The sequence below is a fragment of the Podarcis gaigeae genome, assembly GCF_964106915.1.
Source record: "Podarcis gaigeae genome assembly, chromosome: 1".
NCBI classification, from domain to species: Eukaryota; Metazoa; Chordata; class Lepidosauria; order Squamata; family Lacertidae; genus Podarcis; species Podarcis gaigeae.
In genome coordinates, this window is record NC_139678.1 from 21,659,011 (window position 1) to 21,671,765 (window position 12,755).

Below are 12,755 nucleotides of genomic sequence, written 5' to 3' on the forward strand. Positions count from 1 at the left end.
TTATCCAAATTATTCTAAACCTGCACTCACCAATTGAATATGTGCCTATTATGCTTACTTTGCATACTGAGAATTGTAATTCATAGCTGTCAAAGTTCCACAATACAGTTAAGCTAATTTTCACCAGACCAGATGGAAAACTTCCCTGTTCCATTATGGTACAAAGGTCAAAACGCAATACTGATTAAAACACATTACAGTGGCTAGGCGTTGTTTATATGTGATAAGAAATTAAGGTTTTTAACTTATAAAACACAACAATGCAAAAAAGCCCAAGGGAATGTCTCCAAATCTTAAACCCTACAAGAGAGGAAGAAATTCTTCAACTCCTAAATAAACCCAAGAAGAACAGGAGGGTATAGGCTTCAGCCTCCATAACTATTCCATTTATTTTCTTAACAAGATCTGTTTGCAACTTTCCCAGAGCCCCAAACCTCATATCTGTTACAAAATGATTTTGTTCCAGGAAGCGACTGGGTTTCTTGTACCACAGATTCCATCCTATTGTTGCACACCATCCCATCCCTTCCACCAGACAACTCCTCAACCGGCATGCTGACGTTTCAACTTCAGCTATCAATGATTGAAACCTAACTGTTGAGAAGCTGTACTGGGGAAGGGGGTGGGGAGAACAGAAACCAAGGCAGAGCAGAGAAGCCCAGCAAAAATGGGCTTATTCACAGTAAAAGAGAACAGATGCCCCCAAAACCAACTAGGGAAAGAGTGGTCTGCAGTACCCAATGGCCTCCCAGCTCCTGTTTTTTGGAGTCTGGGACTGTTCCCTTCATATTATATAGTTCCCCCCCCCTTTTAAATCTCACCTTCTTACAGTGAGCTGAAGGTGAGGCATATGGTCTCCCCATTATATCCTCACAAGGCTGAGATACTGTCACTAGGTGCAAGGTCAGCTTGTGAATTATGTGGTTGAGGGGGGATCTGAGCTCTGCTCCCCCAGGTCCTACATCCACCGCACCAGTCTGGTATATGTATTAAATGCATTCCTGTACAGTAAATGGTTAATAAATATTGAGGTTGAGTGAAGTCCAGCACCAACAAAAACAGAAATAAACTTATTAAATAGTAATCTTATTGTTCCATATGTACTCTATCACCAAAAGTACCGGTACATCCTAAAATATCATTTTACTCTAAAAAAATCAAGTAAATCTTTACCTAATATTTTCTTAATTACATCAATGTAAATAAATAAATAGCAGTACTGTAAATAAATTATAGCATTTTGTATCAAAATTGTTCTTATCTTGGTTGGCTTTTCCATATTTCAGTTCTTTGTCAGCGACTTGACAGCTATGATTCAAAATGTGGCATAAAATGAACATTATCCTACTTACCGGTACCTTGCATACATGCATGCATGTATGTACCAGTATTTATTAGATTCCTTATTCACCCATTACCATAAGCTCCCAGGTCAGGTTACAACAATCAAATATATAGTGCTAAAACAAATAAAGCATTTACAATCCAGGAGGTTTGCAGACAAGCAATATTTCCCTGCAATATTTGGGAAGTGAAAAAAGTGCATATAATTTACAATACTTATGCTCCTTATGATAGAATAAAAACAAGATGGGTTTTTAAAAACTCTACAATACTGTGTGTCTTAGTTTTCCCCAAGTGAAATGGGTGTATGGGACAATTGTTCATGGAGCTTACCTTCATCCACTTTGCCACATTCAGCACCCCTTCATAATCCCATTCTTCTTACAAATTGGAAGTGCTGCATGTATCTGTATGGCTGCCTTGGGATTATATCTGGGTGGAAAAATGACCTCACTACACTGCACACCAAGTATAAACTATAAAAGATCAATCTCATGAGCTTGCTCCAAGGCTTAAAACAATAAATGTTGCAATTTCTTTTTTAAAAAGTATTTCCAAAATTGATTACTTTATATTACTACTGCTGTTCATTAGGTTTGTCATTTATCCACCACTTCCTGCGATATAAATGAGTGAATTTATTAAGTGTGCCAACTTGGGGCATGTCAGAGGCCATTTTATATAAGCACAGCGTAATCAGCTCCCTGGCTGTGATTTTTCTCTGTGACATTTGGGCCGTTGACCCTGAGAATCTTGCAGGAGCCTGCTTTCATTTCCAGTGCTGAGAAATAATATTGATGCTTCCATTAGCAAAGCTGTTCTGTTAGTTTTCAGGCAGTATTGATTAAAAGCAGACATTATTTTTAATCTGATGCATTAGGGCCAAGCACAAGAGTTATTAGCATTCTAAATGGTATTGGATCATTATTTAATTTCATGTACAGGCTGACATTTATGTTACATTTTCAAGGTAGTTGCCCTTTCCAAGGCAGTTGCCCTTTCTCTGTAACAAGAACCCAGTAACATTATTTACCGTCTCACATTGTCTTGTTCCAGATAGTTCTAGGTAGAGATTCTTGAGAAACTTTCTTTTTCTTTTTTAAATTAGATTTTATTAAGACTTTTCATAATACATTCCAATAAAAGACAAACTAATGTAAATCAAAAGAAAAAGAGAGAAAAAAGAAAAATGCAAAGTCCTCTCTCACTGGTAACTCTTAACTCTTGTCTCACACAGAAATGGGTGGACCTTCCGAGCTCTCACCAGAGGCAAAGCCTCGGAGCGGGGGCTACCGGAGCAACTGCCCAAGGCACAATTTGTTTAGGGGCTCACCACTGCAGCTGCCACCTTGACCAGAGGGGTGTGACAGAAAAGTTTGTTTACTGAGCAGGTTGAGTCACCAAGTGTTTTTCTCCCTGCCAGCAAACAGTTAACTAGCAACAGCTCCTGATTGGCCAGGGATCCAAGGGAGGCAGATGGAGTGGAATGAGAGAAGGTGCGCAAGATTCTGTTGCGCAGCGGTAAATTAATCAACACAGAGTCTTCTTCATAAACAGAATAAAACTTTTACTTGAGAAAATAAAGTTGTTCATAAACAGCATATCAACAATAACAACAACAACTTATTTATACCCCGCCCATCTGGCTGGGTTTCTCCAGCCACTCTGGGTGGCTTGCAACAAAATATTAAAATACAATAGTCTATTAAACATTAAAAGCTTCCCTAAACAGGGCTGCCTTCAGATGTCTTCTAAAAGTCTGGTAGTTGTTTTTCTCTTTGACATCTGGTGGGAGGGCATTCCACAGGGCGGGTGCCACTACCGAGAAGGCCCTGGTTCCCTGTAACTTGGCTTTTTGCAGCGAGGGAACCGCCAGAAGGCCCTCGGCACTGGACCTCAGTGTCCGGGCAAAATGATGGGGGTGGAGATGCTCCTTCAGATATACTGGACCGAGGCTGTTTAGGGCTTTAAAGGTCAGCACCAACACTTTGAATTTGAAACGCATAGTTAAAGAGCATACACAGAGTGCTCATAGCAGCTAGCTGACTCTTCACGGAGGCACAGTCTTAGTTACTGATTTACAGTGGTACCTTGTGTTGTGTATTGAGTCAAAGGATTTTATATCTGTATTATTATTGTCTGTATTGCATTAGGGTAAAGTAACTGCCTTTTGGTTCCAGAGGGTACAGCTACTATTGGTTCATTTAAGCTGCTGTATTTGGATCCTCTGTCTTATTGGTTTCCTCCAAAAGGCAGGACTGTGATTGCCTGAGATTGTTCCCTCCAAAATGTATCCTTTCTAGTTAGTTCCCTCTCCCTATAAATGTAGCTCTCCCCTCCTCAGGCCCCAGTCTTGTTTGCTTTAATAAAGAAGTGTTACTAGAGAACTGTCTCCAGCATATTATGTCAAGAGAGCTGAAATCACAAACCCCACATTACAACAACTGGCGACGAGGATGGGATCCGGAATGCTGAGGAGCGGTTAAATGCAGCCCTGCCTCAGAGTCCGGATTGTAGCTAAAACAAGACTCACTGGCCAGCTGAGAAGACGACCCTGCCCACAGGACAATGGAGAGTCCAAGGGTATTGGAGCCCTTCCAGCCATCAGAGCCCCACACGTGGGAAGACTACGTCGAACGCTTCGAGTTCTTCGCAGAGGCTCAAGGGATCACTGATGCCAGCAAAAGAAGGGCCACATTCCTGAGCTACTGTGGGCCTGAGATCTTCACGCTGGCCAAGGCATTGCTTGCTCCAGCGAAGCTAAGTGAGACATCTCTTAAAGATATTCTTGCCTGCCTAACAAGCCATTTGGCGCCTACTGAGACCAAGATGGCCCGGCGGATGGAGTTTCATAAGAGGCAGCAGCGTGCTGGGGAGTCTGTATCTGCATTTCTAGCTGAACTGCGGAAGCTCGCTCAGCACTGCGACTTCCAAGATCTGGAAGAGACTCTCCTGGATCGTTTTATCGGTGGTCTGAGCAGCAAGAAAGCCAGAAGACGCATCGTGGCTAAAGAAGAGGTTACCCTTGCTTCAGCCTTGAAGGAGGCCACCGCCACGGAGAATTATGAAAGAGAGGAGCTTGATGCCAGTCGCAGGGCCCCTAAGCCACAGATAGAAGTTGCGCATGCCATGGATGAGCTAGAGGCTACTCCGAGCCAGAGCCCAGTCCGTGGGGTCGAGTCAGTGCGTCAGGCCTGCACAGTGCACAAAGATCACCGAGGCAGGTGCCCTGGTTGTGGCGGAAACCATGAGCGGAAGAGTTGTCGTTTCCGGGATGCTATGTGCCGGACGTGCGGAAAGACAGGTCACATCGCCAGGGTCTGTAGATCGGCGGCGTTGGGAGTGACAGGAGCATCTAGACTGGAGCATCGCAGACCACCCACAGCAACCCATGTTCCACAGGACTGCCACTACGTAACGGAGATCAACGGGAGGGTCATGCAGTTTCCAGCGCAAGGCAAGGCACACGTCAAGGTGAAGATTGAGGGTCAGCTGTGCGACATGGAGGTGGACTCCGGATCTGGATTCACTATCGTGTCGGACCAGACCGCGAGGACATTCTTCCCCAGGGGTAAGTTGCCCCCTCTGGAGCCCTTCCCGGCAACTTTGCAGTCATACTCAGCGGGCCGCATCCATGTCATGGGAATGTGTGCCGTGAGAGTACAGTTCCGGGACAAACAGGCGGTACTCAAACTGGTGATTGCGAAGGGCAGTCGCCCCAGTCTCCTGGGCACTGACTGGTTCCCCGCCCTGGGACTGAGTATATCAGGGCTTAATTCAATCCAAACCTGCCCTGAGATGAGTGAGGCATTATGCAAAGAATTTGCTGGTCTCTTTAATGGAAAACTGGGTTGTTATAAAGGGCCCCCAGTTGACTTCGAATTGGACCCTGGGGTGGCCCCAATCCGACTCAAACCAAGGCGAGTGCCATTTGCACTGCAACCCAAGATCGAAGCAGAGCTGGATAAATTGGTCAAGCAGGGAGTTCTCTCACCCGTGGACTCCGCTAAGTGGGGGACTCCAATCGTCATGCCCCTTAAAGCAAATGGGGAAGTCAGGATCTGTGCTGATTACAAATGTACTATCAATAAGGCACTCAGGGGAAACTCATACCCCATTCCAGTCGTATCACATCTGTTGGCTAAACTGGCTGGGGGCAAGGTGTTCGCCAAAATTGACCTGGCACAAGCTTACCAACAGCTGCCAGTAACCCCACAATCAGCGGAAGCACAGACTATTGTCACACATAAAGGGGCGTTCAGAGTTAACAGATTACAATTTGGAGTTTGTGTGGCCCCAGGGATTTTTCAAGGGCTCATGGAACGCCTGTTAAGAGGTCTGCCGGGGGTCTTGCCATTTTTTGATGACATTTTGATTGCTGGAAAAGACCCACAGGAACTGGTTGCGCGTGTCCGTGCAGTGTTGCTCAAGTTCAAGGAGGTGGGATTGCAACTAAAAAAGGAAAAATGCAGTTTTGGGGTGCCAACTGTGGATTTCTTGGGGTTTAAAATTGATGCATCAGGCATCCACCCCACAGATGCTAAGGTTAAGGCCATCATCGAGGCACCACGACCACAGAACAAGACGGAGTTGCAGTCATTCCTGGGACTTATTAACTTTTATCATTCATTCTTACCCCAGAAAGCTTCGGTAGCTGAACCATTACATAGACTGTTGCAGAAAAAGAATGTGTGGTGATGGGGGCAGGAGCAGCAGAAGGCTTTTGACTCCTTGCGAGGAATGCTGAGTAGCAGGAGCGTCCTTGCTCATTATGATGAGTCGAAGCCTCTGGTCCTGGCATGTGATGCCTCTCAATACGGTCTGGGGTGGTGCTGAGTCATAGGGAACCGGATGGGTCGGAAAAGCCCATCTCTTTCTATTCCCGTACGTTGTCGGCCACGGAGCGCAACTATGCTCAAATTGACAAAGAGGCGCTTGCAATTGTGGCAGGACTCAAAAAGTTCCATGATTATGTGTACGGTCGCCATTTCTCCATTGAAACGGACCACAAACCACTGTTAGGGTTGTTCAACCCGAACAAACAAACGCCACAAATTCTCTCCCCCAGAATGTTGCGCTGGTCTATATTCCTGAACGGGTTCCAGTACACCTTGACCCATGTGCCAGGGAAGCGGGTGTGCCACGCTGATGCACTGAGTCGATTGCCCCTTCCTGGCGGGAGCAATGAGGATCCTGCTCCAGCGGAGCACATAATGATGCTGGAAGCACTTCCGGGCGCTCCTGTAACGGCTACTGATATAGCTGAGAAAACGAGGAAAGATGCTGTTCTCTCCCGTGTGCTCACTTGGGTGGGGAGGGGGTGGCCAGGTGGTCCGCATGAAGACAAATTCAGGCCTTATGCGACAAGGCAGCACGAGTTGTCCATGCATAAGGGTTGTCTCCTGTGGGGAGATAGGGTGATCATCCCAGCACCACTGAGAAACAGGGTTCTTGAGACGCTTCACATGGGACACCTGGGAATGGTCAGGATGAAGTCGCTAGCCCGATGTTATGTGTGGTGGCCTGGAATGGACCAGAACATAGAACAATGGGTACGAACATGCAAGGCATGCCAAGAGGTGCAGCCAGAAGTGGCCAGAGCACCAGTTCACTGGTGGGAGCAGTCCAGATCTCCCTGGAGCCGGCTGCACTTAGATTTTGCTGGGCCATTCCAGGGGAAGGTCTTTTTGGTTATCGTCGATGCATATTCCAAATGGTTAGAAGTGGCGATGGTCCCTAGCATGGCATCAGCTGCCGTAATCAAGGTGTTGAGGCAGCTGTTTGCAACCCACGGGGTACCTGAGACCATTGTATCAGATAATGGGGCAGCTTTTGTATCCCAAGAATTCAGGGCATTCTTGGCTGATAACTTCATAAGAGGGGTCACATCCGCGCCCTTTCACCCATCCTCCAATGGGCAGGCGGAGCGCATGGTAAGAACAGCCAAAGAATCCATTGCGCGCTTAATGGAGGGTAACTGGTCAGCTCGCATCGCGCGAATGTTATTTTTGCAGCATGCGACGCCGTGTACTGCAACGGGCAAGTCGCCAGCTGAGCTGCTCTTGGGTAGAAGACTGGTAACAGTGCTGGATTATGTCCACCAGGATAAAATGCCAAACCGTAATTCAAGAGCAACCCCCCAGGCTGAGACTGACACAACAAGGTATCTCGCCCCTGAAGATCTGGTCTGGGTGAGGAACTATTCACGAGGTTCGCGGTGGGTGGCTGGTGTGGTCACCCGGACTAGTGGACCTGTGTCCTATTATGTGACCTTGGAAAATGGGCAAGTTTGGAAGAGACATATAGATCAGCTGAGGCGCCGGGCGCTCAGCAGAGAGGAGTCTGATAATTCATCCCTGGCTAACGATGCAGAGCTGCAAGACCAGGGTGAAAATGGCCCAGAGGTGCAGTCACCAGGGGCCTCAGCAAATGAACCAGGGTCTGCTGGTCCTCAGGATGACGAGGTACAGGTAGGGGACCCTGAGATGTCTGGGACTCCATCTGTTCCTGACGAAACCCCTATAGCAGCCCCCCTACCACAGGTGACACCCAATCCAGAACCGGCAACACCTGTTGTCAGGAGATCAAGTAGAAGTTGTAGGACCCCACAGTACCTGAGAGATTACGTCTGCTGTGCTCACTAGGGGGGGAGGGGTGTTGTGTATTGAGTCAAAGGATTTTATATCTGTATTATTATTGTCTGTATTGCATTAGGGTAAAGTAACTGCCTTTTGGTTCCAGAGGGTACAGCTACAATTGGTTCATTTAAGCTGCTGTATTTGGATCCTCTGTCTTATTGGTTTCCTCCAAAAGGCAGGACTGTGATTGCCTGAGATTGTTCCCTCCAAAATGTATCCTTTCTAGTTAGTTCCCTCTCCCTATAAATGTAGCTCTCCCCTCCTCAGGCCCCAGTCTTGTTTGCTTTAATAAAGAAGTGTTACTAGAGAACTGTCTCCAGCATATTATGTCAAGAGAGCTGAAATCACAAACCCCAAGTTACAACACCTTGGGTTACAGATGCTTTGGGTTACAGATGCTTCAGGTTACAAACTCCGCTAAAGTGGTCGCTCCAGGTTAAGATCTTTGCCCCAGAATAAGCATGGAAATCGTGCACCAGCAGTGCAGCGTCAGCGGGAAGCTCCATTAGCGAAAGCACACCACAGGTTAAGAACCGTTTCAGGTTAAGAACGGACCTCTGGAATGAATTAAGTTCTTAACCCGAGGTACCACTGTACAGTCATATCTCGGGTTGAATGTGCTTCAGGTAGAGTGCTTTCGGGTTGCGCTCCACGGCAACCCGGAAATAACAGAGTCCGTTACTTCCAGGTTCTGCCGCTCGCGCATGCTCAGACGCTCAAAATGACATCACGCACATACGTGGAAGCAAAACGCGACCCATGCACATGCAGACGCTCCATCGCGTCCGGAACAGATCCTGTTTGCATCCTGAGATACCACTGTACTAGAGTCCTGGCACAATTTTTGTTGGCACAACACAACACACACACGGGCTGAGATACATACACAGACACGCACAGAGACTGGCTACTTTTATAGGGAGAACAAGTCATCCCTCAAGATGAGTCACGAATCACAGTGACTTAGCATTTTTCTGTTAACAGTTAGCAGGCTTGAATGATTGTGTAGGCCTTGTAGGCCTTACTGCTTCTGCTCTCAAGAACCTTTGTCTCATGACAGATTATTGGGTCTGGGAGTCGGATTCTGTCAGGAGAGTTTGTTCTGACAGGTGGTAGAGCTGAGGAGAGCCGAGAACTCTCAGTATATGCTCTAAGGTTGTCAGGAGTATGTGCAGGAGCCAGGCCCTTGTTAGTTACTGCTTGCCACTGAGCAGCTGCTTAGAGTCACAAGGCTCTGTTTACATTCCAGTCCACGCTATTTGAAGTCTCACGGGAGAAGGGAGATGGATGTGACGTACTGGTTTCTCTGTTCCTTTGTTCCTTTGTTTCAGTTGCTCTCTGCTTTCATAGAGAGAGGATGTACATTTCTTTGCTGTCTGCGTAGTAAGAAATAAAGCATAGCGATGTAGCCATAAATCTCATCACTTCCACGTGCTGCTTTGACTCTGCTGAATCAGAACGTGCCTGGAAGCCTCATCAAAGGCTCAGGTCGTTAATTATTTGTCGGGAGGGCGATTCCGGAGGAAGATGACCTTTATCAGCTTGGCCAAACGAAGATCCCGACAGCCCTGTGACCGGTAGAGCTTCGCAGGACTGGGGCTTTCCTAAGTTTGTTCTCAAGAGGCAAGGCATGGCCGCACAGGTGAGGCCGATTGGTAACTCGCAGGACCTGGTGGCAAGAGCCGGGAAGGGATATAAGGTGAGCATTTCCCTTTGGCTCTTTGCCTCAACAACACGTTCCCTGCCTTGCTGTGTTTGGCTTCTTGGCTCCTTGCTTCCTGATCCTCGGACCCTTGGCTTCCTGACTCCTGACTTCCTGACTCTCGTTCCTGCTCCCCCCCTGCCATCTTGCCCGCAGTCCCGACGTCCTCTGCTAGGACTTTGACCTCCAGTAAACCGGACCGTGACAAAGCTTCTGAATCGCAGAACACGGGTAAAACAGAAAATACACAGTTCTACATGGTGTTTGCAGGGAAAAGGGTCCTCTGAGGGAATACTCTGACAAGAAAGGGTGGTAGTGATTCTGAGGCCAAGGAGGATTTGGGGGTCTGTAAGGGAAACAGTCTTGTTAAAATCCCAAGTTTCTGAACTGTGAGCGGAGAAGTCTGATCTATGGAAGATGTGTAAAAGAAAGTAACCTAAAGACTGAACAGCATACAGCCTATAACTTGGAACAGTATACGTTTTAATAAAAAGCAACAGCACTGTTTGTTACATTTCTGTGGAAGAAGAAGAACCAAAACACCTTGTTTACATCTGTTATAATAAAGATTGTTTGCAACCTGTTTTCCCAAAAGAAAAACCCACCGTCGCTCGTGATTCATTCTCCATTGGGGATTTCACCTGAGGGAAAGGGAAACAGAGGCCTGGCGCAGCGGTGCAAGGGAGAGAGAGACTGCCGTTCCGCCGTTTCAAGGGGCTCCCTGTTCCGGCCCGCCTCATGCTGAACAGGAGCTAGGAGAGGATGGGCCCTTGCATCCCTTGGCCAGGTGGCATCCCTGTTGGAAGAGGAGGCGGGCGGACAGCAAGACTCACAGTGATGGCAGTGCCCCTGCCTGAGGAGGCCTGCACACATGTTCCAGCACTGCTCTGCAGGTCCGTCAGACAGCAGCAGCAGGAACTCATGGAGCCGTTGATTAGGGAGTGCCAAACTTTCCTTGCCTTGGGTCCTGGCAACTCATGCTACACCACTGGCTCACCTGGAAGCTTCCCTTTCTTCTCCCAGCCTCCCACTCTGGGAGGTCTTCGCTTTCCTGCTTCTCACACAGGGTCCTTCACCTTCCATCCATGTGAATTCCAATCTGAACAGACTTGATCTGCATCTCTGATACAAATATATGAATAGTGATTTGGTGGGGGGACGACTCATAGCTGGGGAGCAGAGAGTTAACCCTCCCCCCCCCCACGCCCATAACTCTTCCTTCCCCAGATGCAACCCACTGTCTAAAATGTCTGCTACTCCTTAATGAGACATACAGTGCTTATTTCAAGCCTAACCAGAATAGAAGAGAAGGAATTCCAGGATGGTCACAACTGGGGAGGGAAGGATTACCCCTCCCCCCCCTTCAGCTCTGACTTTTCAGGCCATGATTAAGCTTCACAGCCAATCATATGCAGTTGTGGTATCTGTGTGGTTGCAGTGGATGTGCAGTTTCTCCAGTTTGGAAATGTGCTCTTGGGACCAAAATGGTTTGTGACCCCACAATGGAATGGTCTTCATACTGACTCCTCAGAAGCAGAGGGAGAGAGATGCCTACTCGATCCCTCTGATCTGATGAACTGGCACTTTTACAAGTGCCACATAATGTTTCTTCTGCACTTGTATGGAATCAGTATTTTCAGCATGGCAGCACCTATACTTTGGCATTAGGCAGGCATCTTTGCTGTACTGTTTTTGGCACCTACTAAAACCTTTTTCTTTTCTTTTTTGCTTAGGCAAAAGCTAACATGTATTTTAATATGTAATTTTACATTTTAATGCATAGCTTTTAACTGCTGGGGTTTTTAATATCTTGGGAAGATATTAGGTCAACTTGTTTTTAACTTCTGTTTTTTATCAATCATTTTAATGTATATTTTAAAAAATGTAAATGGCTTAGAAGTTTTTACAATTAAGTGGTATACAAATTCTGATTTTTAAAAATATTTTTTTTAAAAAAAATTTATTACACTAATATTGGCTCCAGGTAAAGTATCTGGGCACTGAGGGCATCAAACCTGCAAAATTAAACTGGATTTAATAGTCATTCCCTCTCCACGGTTGACTGTGGGAAATCCATAAAAAAAATAACAGCGCCTTCACCATACCCAAGATTCTTTTGGAGAAGCCACACTGGAATAAAACCAATATATATATTTGTAGGATATATTAAAATTGGGTTCTTTGGGTGTCTTACCAGACAGAAATGAACAATCAGCTTTCTTAATGTAATTAATGTACATGGAAGCAACCTGTACTGTTGTTAGTAACCATATTTAAATAAATAAATAAAATTCACTGTTGGCCAAAATATACAAAATCACCAAGACAGTATTTGGAGAATGAGTCAAATGCACTTTCACAGCCTTCCAAAGTACAACTGCTGTTTAGATATTATGTGTATTGTGCAACAAAGGAATTGAGAATTGCATCATTTATTTTATAACGGCGAGAAACATAGTTGGAATATACAGAGTTTATATAACAAATCCACTTAAACTTAATTTCACAACCACAGTTGGAAAACAAACATATCAGCCTAACTGTTCAAATGAGACTCAGTAAGAAAGCAAACAGTCTATTGGGCACTGATTCAAAATAATTTAATGGTTAGAAGACTCTTCTGCTCCCCATAGTTTTGTAAAACCCAAAGGGATATGTTGATAATTGTCTTGAACTGAATATAAATATATACCCAATACTAAAGTTGATAGAGCACAAGACTATTAATCTTAGGGCTGTGGGTTCGAGCCCCATGTTGGGCAAAACCTTCTTGCCTTGCAGGGGGTTGGACTAGATGGCCCTTGTGGTCCCTTACAACTCTATGATTCAATAATTTTGTAGAAGCCTAACAGTCTACCAATGTCTACTCAGAAACACAGACACACGCACACAACACCTTCCAAGGATCTCAAGATGGTGTGCATGGTTCTTCTTGTCCCCATTTCATCCTCACAACAACCCTGTCAGGTAGGTTAGGCTAAGAGATGGTGACTGGCCAAAAGTCACCCAGAGAGCTTCATAGCTGAGTGGGGATTCGAACCCTGCTCTCCCAGGTCCTAGTCCAACACTCT

The 12,755-nt window shown here is 46.1% G+C and overlaps 2 long non-coding RNA genes across 2 annotated transcripts in view; one reads left to right on the forward strand and one right to left on the reverse strand.

The window, feature by feature from the left end:
• LOC310845116 overlaps positions 1–12,755 on the forward strand; it is a 579,409-nt gene that overhangs the window by 201,001 nt on the left and 365,653 nt on the right. The window lies entirely within an intron of this gene.
• Positions 1,220–11,374, reverse strand: LOC310844773. Its single transcript, XR_014564316.1, has 3 exons — positions 10,073–11,374; positions 2,378–2,788; positions 1,220–1,308 (listed from the first exon to the last, which is right to left on the reverse strand). It is a non-coding gene; the product is annotated as an uncharacterized lncRNA (long non-coding RNA).